Consider the following 14,854-nt stretch of genomic DNA (forward strand, 5'->3'; position numbering starts at 1 on the left):
AACTATCACTAAATATCTATAACTCTTGATCCTATTAACCTCGTGCATGCTCATGACGGCTCCTGGCCGTCATGAGTCACGGTGGGCGTGTGCTGATGACGGCCGGGAGCCGTCATGACCACGTCCGTGATCGGAATGTTCAGCACTACGGCGGAATTCGCGCCGCAGTGATGAGGTTAACAGAATCAATAACAATCTTTATCGCTAACTAATTAACTAACTCTTTCCAAAACTAACTCTAAATACATATATCTAAAAAAAAATCACTATATATCACTCACTAACTATCAATAACAAAAAATACATAACTCAAATATACTCTCATTAACTCACTAACTCTTACACGCTGTCCTTCACTAATCAAACATCTTACTCACTAAACCCATTTATATCACCATAACAAACTCACTATAGCACTAACTCACTACCTATCTCAGTAACTATCTCTCACTAGCACTCGAAAAATAAATCACAAAAAACAATTCTTCTAAACAACTACCTAACTTGCTATCTCTCACTAACTCACTAACTTTCTCACAAACCGTCACTAGCTTACAATAAAATCACTCACAAAGTAACTAAATATCACACTCACTAAAAAAAGCATCCTAACTTACTCTATCAATATTACTATCAGTAAATAACAAACTCACTTTCGCTGTCAATAACTCACTAACTTAAATACATTTCTCACTCTCTCACTAAATAACTTACTAAAAAAATTAAAAATAAATGTTACTTACTATCTCTCACTCACTCACTAACTCAAGCACTCTATATAACTAAATAACTAATTAACCAGTTCTCGCAATCAATACCTACCTTAATCACTCACACTTATCACTCACACCATAAATAACTATTCATTTACTAACGAAAACAATAAATCTCACACAATAACTAACTGTCTTAGTCTCTCAAAAACTCTATAACAAATTCACTTTCACTCTTTCTTACTAAAAAAAAACTAAATAAATATCTTAGTAACTAAATAACTATATATCAACTAGCTCACAATGGAAGGGGGCGTGGCCAAGCAGGCTACGATGGTGGAAGTGCCCTGCTGAGGCTCCACGGTGAGCGGGCAAATTCCCATGGCGAGCGGGCAAATTACCCGCATTCCAGTGTCATCCCTGGTCACCAAATCCCGAACCTCCGGCTGCCGGACCCCATGAGTGCCTGGAGGTGCTGATCCCTGCTGCACCCAACCGGGATCGCGGCCAATACCGAAACGGGGACAGTGAAGGTCGCGCTGCGACAAAATGGCGGTCACCCGCACCCTTGCCTGCTGACCATGGGGCGCGACGAGCCAGGGGGAGACTCGCGTCTGGCACCACATGTGGGCCTGCAGAAACCGGGCGGGACGACCTAAGGAGCCCCGGGCGCCGGCAGCAGCACACGGCGGAGAGAGCACCGCGAGCGGGTGGATCTCACGCATTGAGCGGATCCCCGGCCCCCCGCGGTCCCGCCTACGGGCTGCCGGTGACAGGCGGGCGAACCGGACCCAACACGAGGGGCCAACACAGAAGGAAAGCTGGGATAGAGGGCACGGGGCTGTGACCGCCCCTCCCCCCTCGCGGCGAGGCTTCAGGAACCGGAGCACCGGGAGCACAAGGAGTGCCTGACCCCAAGATGGCGCCTGGCGGGTACAACTGCTGAGCCTACTGAAGGACGAAGGGCAGAACCAGGCCACCTGGCTGGACAACACGGCCTCTGAGGCGGTGAGTGGTGGGGGGACCAACCCCGAGGAGGCTGCCTGGTACCGGGGTGAGTGAGTGGTGCCCCCCACAGCCGTGGCCCAATCTAAATGATGCCTGACCCTAAGATGGCAGATTGAGAGACCGTCTGGCGCCTCCACTGCTCCTGGGCCTTCATCAACCGGCTGGCCGGCCGCGGACAGTGCACCACGATGGGCTCCTCTGAAACCCCATAAGTTATTGGGCCCTACCAGCTGTGCGAGTCCCCCGACCGCGCAGGGAAGACACCACAGAGGAATCGTACTGTGCACACTACAGAGTGTGGCCGAGGAGGGACATCCCCGGACTGGAGAGTTGGACTACCCCCTAGCTGAGCAGAGCAGTCGGGGGTAGTGCTTATACGGAGTCCACGTCAGAGGAGGGAAGAATTCGTGCAGCGTCCGACGGGCCCTAGCACCACAGCTCACCGGCACGAGAGAGACTGCACACCCCAAGAGGCACGATGAGGAAACCCAGGGCCACACAGACCACCAGGGTCCCAGAGACGGTCCCAGAAAACATGCCGCACCCCAAGTCGGGGACCAATCTGGCTACGACCTCACCGGACATGTCCATTTCTGACAAGCTGGACCGCGTATTGGCAGCCATTGAACTCTCCAGGGTGTCGATGGAAGAGAGGCTTGGCACCCTGACGACCGACATCAGCCTCATCAAGGACGACCACCGCAAGCTAGCCGACAAGGTCAATGAAGGGGGAAAGATCATGGCGGAATTGCAGCCAGTAGTAAAGGACCAACAGAAGACAATGCGTGAAGTCATGACCCGCCTTTCCACAATGGAGGAGCGATTGGTCGACCTGGAGGGACGCTCCAGGCGCTGTAATATACGGGTGCTTGGACTGCCGGAAGGAATTCAGGGGCAGGACCCGGTGGGGCACATGGAGGCGTGGGTGAAATCTTTTACCCCGGCTGCAGACCGATCGGCTTTCTTCTCAATCGAACGCGCTCACAGAGTCCCGGCACGAAAACCCAACCCGGGAGCACCCTCCCCCCCCCGACTGATGCTAGCGAAATCCCTCCACTTCAGGGACCGGGATGGGGTGCTTAGGGCCGCCAAGAGATTGGGCCCCCTCCGGGTCGAGGACAAGCAGGTGATGGTCTTTCCAGACTATGCACTGGCGGTGCAGCAACAGAGATCACTTTTCCTGGAGGTGAAGCGGCGACTAAGGGCGAATGACATTCAGTAAATTTCCCGCCAGACTCAGAATTATCTACAAAGACTCTACCCTATTCTTTACCTGCTCGGAGGAGGCACGGGACTGGGCGGACTTGCACTGCCCACAACTCCCTGGGTCAGGAACCCTGCAAGGATCACGAAACAGAGCGCCGAGAACCAGAAAGCACAACCCAAATAGAGGGCGCAATAACGAGAACAAGATAACACGGAGCCACACGCTGGATTCCCTGGATCTGGAGCAAATCATGCAGGAACGCCGAGATGTCCTACGAGCCGTAACTGCATTACAGACCTCATCGCCGTCAGACGACATGGACGGATCCCTACGCCTGTTCTCCTCGGCGGGCGAAGACGACAGCGACGATGCATCATCTAAAGGAGACTCGATTACCCTACCCCGAGTCACCCCCCAGACAGCAGATCTCATCAGTTAGGGAACCGGCAGGGTCATATATAGAGGACTGTGATAGGAACATTGTCCTTGGTCTCCGGTAACACGTAGATGAGGGGTTGCACTGTTCGCGGAGGGATGGGAAAGCCCCCGACTCGACGGCAGTCCTCTCACGATGTACATGTCACACTGCCCGGACACTGCCAAGGACCAGATGACGCACATTGATCCTTCATGGTTCTGCCCAAGGATCGCCCTTGCATGCACGAACCCCCACCCCAAAGTTGTTAAGTTCTTGCGCACGCTCTCTCACCTCCAGAGCGCCAGTTTGGACGTATCGCTCCCAGTGATAGGTCCCCAGTATTGGGACTGTTTCCCAACCCCAGTTCGTAGTTTACCTATCCCACATACCATGATATCTTGTTGCCTCCCATATTCAGGGCAGGGGCGGGCACCTACATCCCCATACAGCTCCATGCGCGATGTCCTTAGGCCAGTGATAGGAGTCTCCACTCCCCCAGCGACCAGGCTCTATCAGGGCACAACTATACCTTCACCATGGCGCACACAGACTTTCGGTTTCTAACCCTCAATGTGCGAGGGATGCACACAGCCAGGAAACGCTATGCGATATACGCGAATATTAAGCGGCAGCAGGCACAGATTATTTCTCTCCAGGAGACCCATCTCACTGAGGAGGAATTGTACAAAAGTCCAAAAGAAATGGCGCAGCTCTTTTTGCGCCACAACCTACTCCCTCCGCCTTCGCGAGAGGTGCGCTGATCTGGATCCGACCCGGAGTGCCCTTTCTCGAAACCAGCAGTAGGGTGGACCCCGAGGGCCGATTCGCACTACTAAAAGGATTGTTAGATGGGCAGGCCATCCTCGTAGGCAGCATCTATGCCCCCAATATTGAGCAGACAACTTTTCGGGGGACCCTGATGACCGCCATGGCGGGATTCACACACTCCCCATGGATACTGGGTGGAGACTACAATTGCTCCTTGGACCTCACACTGGATAGATCCTGCCCCCCCACCAAGCAGTCCCCAGCCCACGGGCTCTCAGCCGCACTCCGCGCCTGGGCTGCCCACTGGTCCCTAGCAGACGCATGGAGACACATTCATCCTACTACCAAAATATACTCATTTCACTCGACGCCTCACAACTTACAAGTCCGCCTGGACCGCTTCATGTGCACTCAATCTCTCCTTCCACGTATCAGACATTCAGACTATTTGGGTAGGGTCGTCTCCGATCACGACGCAGATATTGTGGCACTTGCATGGCGACCCCCTGTACCCCCGATCCCTACATGGCGCCTCCCCAGGGACTGCCTTGCAGACCCTTTGTTCCACCGCGAACAGTCAGAAACCATCCAACACTACTTTATTGACAATACGGTCACCGCATCGACCAGGTCCCTAGAATGGGACGCTTTTAAAGTGGTCCTACGGGGAGCTTGCATCAGGCAAATCACAGGAGTGAAACACACACTAGAAAGGGCGGTCCAAAACGCAGAACAACAAGAGGTGCGGTTATCTAAAGCGGCGGATCCCCCCCATGCAACTAGCGGAGGCCAAAACCAAGTACGAGGAGGCGTGTGCCGATTTACGGCGCTACAATTTTCACACATACACCACTAGAGTCCACCAGGAAGGAAACCGGGCCGGTACCCTACTAGCATGGCTCATTCGTCAGGACACACAAACACAACCGATCACCAGCATCCGCAACGCCGCGGGGGAGGTGGTCTTTGCACAGGCGGACATTTTATCGGCCTTCCATGACTACTATAGCGAGCTCTACAGGGAGCCGACTCGGGATAGGGGGGAACACATTCGGAAGATACTCACCACCAACACCATAGTCCAAATCATGGAGGAGGATCGCACCACATTAGATGACCCACTTACACCAACGGAGATTAAATCCGCCATTCACCGCTTAGCCAAAAACAAAGCTCCGTGACATGACGGTTTCCCAATAGAACTGTATTCCAGGTACTCCCAACAGCTGGTCCCGCAGCTTGCCGCAGTCTTTCGGGAGGCACTAGACGCGGGCCTACTCCCTCAATCGATGCGAGAATCGGTGTTGGTAACATTCCCCAAGCCAGATCGGCACCCCCTGCTCAGGGCTTCCTATCGTCCTATCAGCCTCCTGACTACAGATTGCAAAATCTTAGGAAGAATTCTGGCATATAGGCTCACAGAACTTCTCCCCAGACTAGTGCACACGGACCAGAGCGGATTCGTCCCCGGGAGGAACACCTCCCAGAATATACGTCGGCTGTTCCAGGTCCAGGATGGGGTGCAGGACAGGTTCCCAAATGCGGCGTGCCTAGTACTGGATCTCGAAAAGGCGTTCGACACCCTGGCATGGCAATACCTCTTTGAGGTGCTTCGGAGGGTGGGCGTAGGGCCCCAGTTTATAGCGTACACCCGGCTATTGTATACTGACCTTACCACGAGGGTTCGGATCGGCCGCTATGTCTCCTCTCCTGTCCCGATCATGCGCGGCACCGCCAAGGGTGCCCGCTGTCCCCAGTCATCTTTGCAGTCGCCATGGAGCCTCTGGCAGCGCGACTCCGGGAGGTGGGCGAACACTGGGGCATCCCATTAGGAGGGCGCATACATTGCGTCTCCCTTTATGCGGACGATCTCCTCATTTATGTTAAAGACATCAAGGCGGACCTCACCACCTTATGGACCACGCTCACGGAATTCGAAAAGGCAGCAGGGTTACGGATAAATTGGGAGAAATCCTCTATCTACCCCCTACACCCTAATACCCCACACAGGGAAATCCCTCTGGGAGAGGCTACATTAGCATGGAGAGGCGATGCCCCGCGATACTTGGGTGTCAGACTCTACCATGAGCCCCGTGACCTTCTGGAGGGCAATCACTACCGGGCCCTCCGAGGACTTAAGAGTCAAATTAAGTTTTGGTGGACCCTACCCCTGGCACCCATAGGAAGGGTAGCCTTGTCCAAAATGATCATGGTTCCGCGACTCCTATATTACTTTACTAATATCCCAGTCAACCCTCCGCGTGCCTTCTTCCAAGAGCTCAATTCTTTACTAATCTCTCTGATCTGGGGGAGGGGCCGCCGCAGAGTAGCCCTGTTGGCCCTGCAGCTACCGCGCGACAAAGGCGGGATGGGCGCCCAATCATTCGCAGCCTATTTTTTAGCGGCGCAACTACAGTGGCTATTATGCTGGACAGCGCACCGAAATCTAGGGGAAACGGCGGCACAGGACGGACAGGTATCAGTCCCGGAGTTGACCCGAATGCTCCTTCCGGGCACCAATCCCAACCCGGCGCATCCATTATTAGTCAAGACGGCTAGATCCTGCGCCATGCGGATTCACCGCATGTCCAGAGGGACCCAGTTATATTCCTCAATACTACCGTTGGCGGGACTCCCTAAAGGACACGGATTCTATACTACGAGGGAGCTTCGGATGTGGACCGAATACCAGCTCACAGAAACAGAAGCCCTATTCTCCGACGGTCAGCTGCTACCGTTCACAGACTTGGTCGAAGGAAGCGGGCTCCCAGCTGGCCAATTCCTGCTGCACCGACAGATAGTGGCGGATTGCAGGCGGATCTGGGACCTGGGGGATGGGGAACCAGAGCCACACCCGGTGTTGCACACATTACTCCATATGGGGGCGGGCAGGCACCACTTCACATGGATCTATAAGTCCATCATGGAACTAACACGCGTGCCACTGACACGACTGCGGCTCCGCTGGGAGGAGGACTTCGGCCGCGACCTCCATGATGGGGAGTGGCGGACAGCCCTAGAACACCACAAAAAAAGTGTCCCGCAACCAAAGATTCGAAAATGTCCAGTTTAATGTGCTGCACCGCGCTTATCTCACGCTGGCGCGGCTTAAGGGCTTTTACCCATCATCCCACTTTGAATGCCCCCGATGCCACACCCCGGATGCCCCATTCATTCACATATTTTGGACATGCCCCGTAATACGAGCACTTTGGACGACAGTACACGCCACCCTACAGGCAGTCACAGGCTTAACTGATTTTCATACATCGGAGGGATGCGCTCTAGGCATTTTTAAACGTAATAAACGGAAGAAGGTAGAGACCAAATTTGCCATGTTGGCCATACTGCTAGCGAAACGCAGTGTGACAATGCACTGGTACGCGACAGAGGGTCCCCCAATAGCGGCATGGTGGGGGGCAGTAAAGAAATGGGCCGTAGCGGAAGAAGACCTCATCCACCAGGAGGAAGCTCGCGGCATACGGCGGTGTCCGATCTCACTAGAGTGGGCGACAATCCTACATGACTTTAAGCAAACACACGCTGGTGTTGCAGAGGGGCCACTGGAAACCCGGGTGGCACTTGAACCAAGCGCGAGGTAATCTATCCACATGCTTCTTCCCCATCCCCCTGCAACCCCAGCCCCCTAAGCGGGCCACCTTCCGGGCCACACAATCGGGAACAGGATCAGGAAAAGAACCCACAGGTGAGGGAATGGCATAGAGCTCCACTATACTTGCCCTAGCCTAATGCGACCCCTAGCCACCCCTACCCCTTCTCCCCCTGACCCTTCATTCCCTGAGTTACGGACCCCCAGTTCAGTTTGGAACCTGGATTGCCATTTGCTGACACCTCTTGCAGGGGACTATGAACTAGAGACTATCATTCGGGTCGAAGAAACACGATAATCCTACTAATTACTCGATTGATTGTCCCACTGCTCATCGTCATGTCATGTTAATGTTGATTATGATTACAACACAACAGCAGTCAAGTATGACGTGTATAATGATGAAATCCAATAAAAAGGTTTAACAAAAAAAAAAAAAAGGGAGACCGTGAACCTCAATTTTGAAAGTAGGAAAGCAAATGGATTCATAGGCTTGATACTGTTAAATAAGGTTGCAATATAGAGTCAGAAATGCATTGCTGGTTATTTTAAGGACAGATGAGGTTTGATACTCTTAAATATGGTCTCAATACAGAGCAAGTAATGCATTATTGTTTATTTCAAGAAGGGGCGTGGCCCAATGCTGTTAAATATTGCCTAGATATAGAAATGCATTATTGTTTATTTTAAGAAGGGATGAAGCTCAGTTCTGTTAAACATGGCCTCAATATAGACACATCATTGTTTATTTAAAGAGGGAATGAGGCCCAGTGCTGTTAAAAATGGATTCAATATACAGGCAACGATGCAGAAAATGTTTTATGAGGTTCGATTCTGGTAAATATCAGGTGTAGGGGTAACTTGTAATTTCCTATAGCGTAATTGTGAAACTTAAGTGAGATTACGCGGAATTATGCAAACAGCATAACCCAGCATTTGGCACTATTGTCTTAGCACAAATGGACCCTTGCGTCCACAATGGACCATAAGCTGCATTTTGTGCTTAAAGAATAGTGCTAAATGCAACAGAACACGAACAGCAGCAGCCAGCTGCCCCTTGTGCTCTCTAAATTCATTATTCCTGTGCTTTTGCAGTAGAATTTTTGTGTCTTATTACTCATAGTTTCAGAAACGGGCATGAGCGTATAATTTTGCCTCAAAAGGGTAATGCGAAATTACCAAAATTACTCAGATTACTCAGGCGTAATTGAAATTTCCCGTAAGCCTATTAAATATGGTCTCATACAGAGTAAGCAATTCAGTATTGGCTATTTTAAGAAGTGACAAGGCTCAGAACTAATAAATATGGACTCACTACAACAACAAAAATCCACTATCTCACAATCAATATTTTTTCAACTATATCACTTGCTCTCTCTATAACTAAATAAATCTCTCAATCACAATTACTAACTATCACTCTTTCTATCTCACTAACTAAGTTTCTATAAACTAACTTTTATAAAAGAATAACTTTAAAACAGCAAAACTAATATTTACTTTTACATCTATTCACAGGCAACAGAACCACCACCAGAAACAATCCAAATAAAAATATATGGCATTGGAAGGCCAAATAAGTACTAATGCTACACAAGTACAAAACACAGAAACATTTCAATCAATGGACATAAGCAATCAACTTCTCATGGATTGGTTTATGATTACTACAGATGTGGAAGACTTAGCGGATGCTCTTATGCACCATTTGCCACAAACATGCGAAGTGATATTTTGCTATGGGATAATAGAAATATAATAAGTTATTTCACCTGAACAAATGTTTTAAATCGCCATGCAGAACAATCGAATGTAAATATTTAATGCAAACAATTACCGTACTTTAAAGTTAACAAACTGTAAATAATGTTAATAAAAGAAAAAAATGTAAAACATCTAGTGTCTGTTATTCATTACAGGTATAAAATATGTTTAATTGCCTAATTGTTTGCGAAACAATACTTTCACATAACTCTTTTAGTCTCACAAGCTCAATCACTCTCACTAGCTTACTCACTCACTAACTAAATCACCAATCCTATCTTCATCTATCAAAATCAAAAACAAAATAACTCTCTAACTTACTCTCAAATACTACTTAAAAAATCTCACACTATCACTAACTAACTAGATCTCTCACTATCTCCACCTGTATCTATCTCACTCTCCTACTAAATCATTAACTTGCAATAACTCTATATGTACATAAGTAACTAAGTCTTGCAACCTGTAAAAATTACCCAGTGCCAGCTGGCACACTGTATCTTGTATATTTACTATTCAAATATGTTTTCTACCACTACAAAAGCTATTATTCATATAACCTTGTATCAAGTTAAATTTATGGTGTGACTAGTATGGTGTTGCTATGTACGTATTGCTAAAATGCTTCACAAATTAATTCTCAGCATTAATTATTCACTTGTGCACATTTGGAGGGAGTTCTTTACCACTGTAACTAGCAAACACACAGCATCTCTCGGGGCCAGCACAGCATCACTCGGGGCCAGCACAGCATCACTCGGGGCCAGCACAGCATCACTCGGGACCAGCACAGCATCACTCGGGACCAGCACAGCATCACCCGGGGCCAGCACAGCATCACTCAATGATGCCACAGCATCACTCAACGACGCCACAGCATCACTCAACGACGCCACAGCATCACTCAACGATGCCACAGCATCACTCAACGATGCCTCAGCCTCACTCAACGACGCCACAGCATCACTCAACGACGCCACAGCATCACTCAACGACGCCACAGCATCACTCAACGACGCCACAGCATAACTCAACGACGCCACAGCATCACTCAACGACGCCACTGCATCACTCAGTGCTTATTACACTTTTTAATTACAACTTCGCAGCATGCTGCACAGCAGCCACACTTCTCTACTGCACAGCGTAGAAACATTGGCAAAGTCAATAACTCCACCTAAACACTTATAAAGGCCCCCCAATGCATAGCCGATAGGTCTCGCCTATGGGACATTATACGTGTTTAGTTAGCCAGCACAATATCCTTGATTAAACAACATCAAGTGTTGCATGGCTAAACGTTTATAAGGTCCCAAAAGAGAGACCTATTGGCTATGCCACTACTTGTTATTTATTGTTTTAACGGGCAGACCAGCCTTTGATTCTGCGTTTCAATTGATATAGAATAGTAACATTGTTTCCTTGTTATGCGGATACGATATATTTGCCACTTTAAGATGTCCTCCACTAACCACCTTCTCCACCAAGCCATCTATGGTTTTTGTGGAGGCAATCTATTTCAAATTGCATGTTGCATTTGATTACAAGTGGGGTATACTCTTCTCTCTATAATTTTCGTGGAGGCAATTTATTTCAAATTGTTTATTGTATCTGATTTCAAGCAAGGTATACTCTTCTTTCTATGGACATCATATGTAGGGATTTGCCACTCCAAGATGTCACTGATTAACTACAGTTTAAACTATGATCTTCGTGTAGGCTACTTATCCTGTTATCAGCCCATACTTTATACTGGAACTTCATGTGCACCCGACCCAGTTGTTTAACCATCTTATAAAATTATTCACAGTATTCTATCCGCGGTCGGTCTCATTTTGTGAGAAATGGCAGGTACTTTGTTTTCAGGTCTTATTGTGATATGAGGATTGCGTCTATATTTAATTAAATGTCTTATTATTTTCAGTTTCCATACTTTAGTCGCAACTTAGGCTTCAGTTGGGATAACTTTACCATTCCAATATGGCATCTGTTCTCTTACGGTCTCCTGGTGCTCATTTGTACTCGTGAAGCACTTCCGTTCTAACGCTAGATGACCACGAGTGTTTAAATTAATGATAACTGATGGCATCTGATTGCTCATTACGTGGCGTATACTGCCTCGGATGTTCTCTGGACCCGGCTGGTGAGTTGCCTGACAATATTTGCTTTGCTTGTATATTGCTTGTGATACTCACTTGCGTAACTCTGGAACCTTTGGGACGGGTATCTTTAATTTAAATGCCTTCGGGAGTCAGCTGTTTTTATAATAAATAATTGCTTGTCCAATTGTACCTCCGTGTTTGTATTCGAGCTTCAAACACTTGAGCCGTGTATACTGAGGCGTGATTCTTTGAACAGCGCTGGGATAGTGCTATGTAGCATGTTGATTCTGTTGGAGGGTGGATGTTAGGGTTTTCCCCGTTTCGGTCATGACGATGGAAATGCAGTTTCTGAAATTCTTGAGCAAAATGCTTTTTCTGAAATTCGTGGGCAAAATTATTTTTCTGAAATTCTTGTGCAAAATACTTTTTCTGAAATTCTTGTACTTCATGTCATGACGATAGTTTTGCTTTTCCTGAAAGTTTGGTTCGATATACTGAAAATGTCCCATTTACTATATGGGATGCATGCCAGCGCTTCTTTTCACTGTGTGCAAGCATATCTCAAGATCATGCACCAAATTTAAAAGGGATGCCAAGTAGGGTTGTTTGTGCATCATACATAGACACTTGAAGTACTTCTGATGTACGCAGTTTTTTTCATCTTCTTTTGAAATAATAGCACTTATGAGTCCATTGAACTTCACATTAATTTATGTTGAGGCCATATATATTGTATCTATTCTCTATGAAATGTGTTATTTTATGGAATTAGTACAATTTATACTATTTTCATTTATAGAAAGTCTGGGCTGGAACTAATCGACTGGATCTCGGATTGTGAGGCCTCCAGATGAGACTTCCTATAAGATATTTTATATATCATACAATGGAATGAGGTGAATATATTTGGTCTCCAGCCTGACGCTGAGCTGTTAAGCAGGTTTTGCATTTGTGCATTACCACTGTCTCTTAACATATGGTCTACTATTTGTTTTTTTTGTGTTTTGACTTCTTTAGAATGCCATAACTACAATCAATACTTTGGAACTCTTATTGAGGAGCTATCAGTAGGGATTCATTCATCCAATATCCCTCCATGTTTTGAACTTGACAGAACTGCTGCTAACTACCAATGTTGGTGAGAATTCTCTGACTCTTCACTATGTGAATTGCTGATTTACATTTGTCCTTTGATTTCATAGGGCTTTCCCTTCTAGTTCCACTTTATTACTCTCTTACTTATATAGATATAGTCTTCCGTCTGTCTCAAATTTAGATATAGTTTTAGAATTTAATATGGCCTTATAACAAGCCTGAAAATCTTTGTTTTTTGTGAGGATTTCCCACTTTATCTTTTTCCTCTCTCCCCTTTTTGTCCTGTTAAAAATGCATATTTATGTATATTAGTGTGCAATTAATAGGTTACTTGTGGGATGTCGAATTCTTATTATTTCGAGGCTTTTATGTATGTCATGGAATGGTGTATATTGGTCATTTTTATTTATGGTTTATATTAGGATTTGGTTTATATTTTTGGGATTGGAAGGTGTCAGGTTGAAATAGAGTGGTGTCACAGGGATTTGCTTTAAATATATGGTGTATATACATCTTTTATATATGAATCTCTGCTACCATTCCCGGCGAAGGTCATCGAGAAGACCGTCAACAAACTGACCTGCTATCTCAAGGAGAACAGCATCCTGGACCCATCCCAGTCCGGGTTCCGCAGCAACCACAGCACCAAGACTGCCCTCCTCACCACCACTGACAACACCAGAGCCCCTGCTGAACGGCGAGACAGCAGCCCTCATTATCCTGGACATTTCAGCCACCTTCGACAGCATCTGCTACCGTACCCTACGCACACGCCTCCACGACGCTGGAATCTGGGACAAGACTCTGGACTGGACCACCTCCTTCCTCTCTGGCAGAACCCAGAGCGTCTGTTCCCACTCCTTCCACTCCGAAGTCACCGAGATAATCTGCGGCGTACCCCAAGGCTCGTCCCTCAGCCTGACATTGTTCAACATCTTCATGGCACCACTCGTCCACATCGCCCGACTGCACAACCTCAACATCATCTCCTATGCTGATGACATCTTCTCCCTCAGCAAGGACCCCCTCAGCAAGGACCCCCTCACTGCCAAAACCAACCTCCACGAAGGAATGAAAGCCGTCGCCGAATGGATGAAGAACAGCCGCCTGAAGCTAAACTCTGACAAGATAGAATGCCGCTGTAATCTCTGTTACTCTGTGCTCCGTTCTGCTGTTTGTGGAGACAGAGCCCTTGTTGGTGAAAAGAATACTGCTAGCGCTTTTTTCTTGGAGGCGCTACTGAGCTGTGCTGTAATCCTAACTCCAGAGCAGCGTTTGCATCATTACTGCTCGCGTTTCCCGCTTCGCGGGAAACACTCCCATTTCTTTGCTGGTCGGCGGACTGTGATCTACAACAGGACTTCAGGAACCACAAATCATCTGGCCCTGGAGCACCGCCCTGACACGCCCCCCTCACCTGGCGATAATTGAGCAGTAGGCGCGCAGGAGCGAGGTGAATGCCGCTGTAATCGCTGTTACTCTGTGCTCCGTTCTGCTGTGTGTGGAGACAGAGCCCTTGTTGGTGAAAAGAATACTGCTAGCGCTTTTTTCTTGGAGGCGCTACTGAGCTGTGCTGTAATCCTAACTCCAGAGCAGCGTTTGCATCATTACTGCTCGCGTTTCCCGCTTCGCGGGAAACACTCGCATTTCTTTGCTGGTCGGCGGACTGTGATCTACAACAGGACTTCAGGAACCACAAATCATCTGGCCCTGGAGCACCGCCCTGACACGCCCCCCTCACCTGGCGATAATTGAGCAGTAGGCGCGCAGGAGCGAGGTGAATGCCGCTGTAATCGCTGTTACTCTGTGCTCCGTTCTGCTGTGTGTGGAGACAGAGCCCTTGTTGGTGAAAAGAATACTGCTAGCGCTTTTTTCTTGGAGGCGCTACTGAGCTGTGCTGTAATCCTAACTCCAGAGCAGCGTTTGCATCATTACTGCTCGCGTTTCCCGCTTCGCGGGAAACACTCGCATTTCTTTGCTGGTCGGCGGACTGTGATCTACAACAGGACTTCAGGAACCACAAATCATCTGGCCCTGGAGCACCGCCCTGACACGCCCCCCTCACCTGGCAATAATTGAGCAGTAGGGACGCGCGCGGGCGACGCCGGGCTAAGCCCGGGCAAAGGGCGGGCCCTCTGTGGCCCTCAGTGGCCGAGGTAGGCCGGGCTG

The 14,854-nt window shown here is 48.3% G+C and overlaps 1 long non-coding RNA gene across 1 annotated transcript in view; it reads left to right on the plus strand.

Moving 5' to 3' along the window:
- The first annotated feature begins 12,606 nt into the window (after positions 1-12,606).
- Positions 12,607-14,854, plus strand: part of LOC144771731 (uncharacterized) — a 33,762-nt gene continuing 31,514 nt past the window's right edge. The window contains exon 1 of the long non-coding RNA XR_013599452.1: positions 12,607-12,728. This is a non-coding gene — a long non-coding RNA (uncharacterized LOC144771731). The remainder of the gene's footprint in view (positions 12,729-14,854) is intronic.

The sequence above is a fragment of the Lissotriton helveticus genome, chromosome 8, assembly GCF_964261635.1.
Source record: "Lissotriton helveticus chromosome 8, aLisHel1.1, whole genome shotgun sequence".
Lineage (NCBI taxonomy): Eukaryota > Metazoa > Chordata > Amphibia > Caudata > Salamandridae > Lissotriton > Lissotriton helveticus.